Genomic DNA, 1,628 nt, shown 5'->3' with positions numbered 1-1,628 from the left:
TTCATGTTTATTTTTGTTATATCTTTGATGCATTTGAGATTTATTTATGCACTTTTTCAGATGATTACCCATATTACAAATGCCATTTACTAAATATGCCATATCCCTTCATAAATATGAGTTAACATGTCATAATAAATTTCTATGTGAATTTTTACAAACTTAAGTTTGCTTTTTTGTTTGAATACTCAAATGACAATACAAGGCTAATTGTTGGGATTATTTAAAATATGATTAGAGGTTGTCCCCCCTCTTTAGTAGTCTTTTACTCAGAATTGTAGATACACAGTGATTGTAATTTCTCTAAATACATTTTAAAATAAATGTGTCTACTTCCTAAGAAATAAACTAGAGGCATAAGTAACAAATTTGAAAAGGCAAAAGAAGAATCAGCAAACTGGAAAAGAATACAATCAGTATCACATAGGCAAAATAACAGAGAAAATAATAGGGGAAAAATGAGCAGTGTCTAAAGAAACTGAGTGAAAGCATGATGCGTACACACATATGAATCTTGTGAGTCCCAGCAGGAGAATAGAAGGAAAAATGCAGAGAGTATTTGAGCAAATAAGGTCCCAAATTTCTCAGTTCTGATGAAGAATGTAAAACATGTCTAGGAAGTACAATGTATTCCAAACACAATGTACCCAATAGACCAATAGACCAAAACACAATAATCATAATATAAAATGCCAAGTAAAAAGAAAGGACTCTGAAAGCAGCAAGAGAGAAAAGATTCATCACAAACAAAGGATCATCCATAAGATTAAGAGCAAATTTCTCATAGAAAACAATGGAAGCTAGAAAGCAGTGGTGTGATACACTGAAAGGGAAAAATCTCCACCTTGAAATTCTAAACTGACAAAATTCTCTTTCAAAATTGAGGAAGAGATTTCAGCTGTGCATATGCATGCAGCTGCACATGTAAATTAAACAATGTTATTTCTTTGTAGGGCCAACCTAACCTGGCCACAGTATGATGTTCTTCCACAATAATTGTAAGGTGTTCAGATTCTGTAAATCTAAATGTCATGAATACTTTACAAGGAATCATAATTCTTGCAAAGTTGGGTGGCCTAAAGTTTTCAGGAAAACAGCTGATTGCAAGATTACAGTGAATAATTAATTTGAATTTGAAAGTCATAGAATTGAACCTGTCAATTATAAGCAAGAGCTATGGAATAAAACCAGTGATGCAACGAAGAGAGTCATGTAAATTAAACAGAAACAAAAAACTAAATTTATTATTATCAGGTTAAAGGAAAATGAAGAACAACAGAAACTTCAGGACACCAAAGAAGTGAAGCAAAATGTACATATTAACTGGTTAGATAGCAATTGGAAGGAAAAATGGTACAATTACATCAGAAGGTGGACATGGAAGACATTTCTTAAAATATCACTATCTGTAAACATTTTTATATGTGCATTTGAAAAAGTCTTCTGCTGACTTGGAAATTCTAACATTTTGACTTACTTTTCTGTAATATCCCTTAAATGAAAGGCAATTAAAATAAATTCTCATATTTTAACTCTAAAATATCAGATATAATGAATATCAGATTGTATCTCAACTTTAAATCCAATTGTGAAATCATTCATTAGTAAATCCTGAAAATTCTCTTTGT

General features: G+C 31.0%; 1 pseudogene; it reads left to right on the top strand.

Annotated features, from left to right (window-relative positions):
• The first annotated feature begins 922 nt into the window (after positions 1-922).
• LOC119524293 lies at positions 923-1,395 on the top strand (annotated as a pseudogene).
• The last annotated feature ends 233 nt before the right edge of the window (positions 1,396-1,628 follow it).

Source organism: Choloepus didactylus, chromosome Y (genome assembly GCF_015220235.1).
Source record: "Choloepus didactylus isolate mChoDid1 chromosome Y, mChoDid1.pri, whole genome shotgun sequence".
In the NCBI taxonomy this organism is placed as follows: Eukaryota; Metazoa; Chordata; class Mammalia; order Pilosa; family Megalonychidae; genus Choloepus; species Choloepus didactylus.
This window is presented reverse-complemented; position numbering and strand designations above follow the sequence as displayed.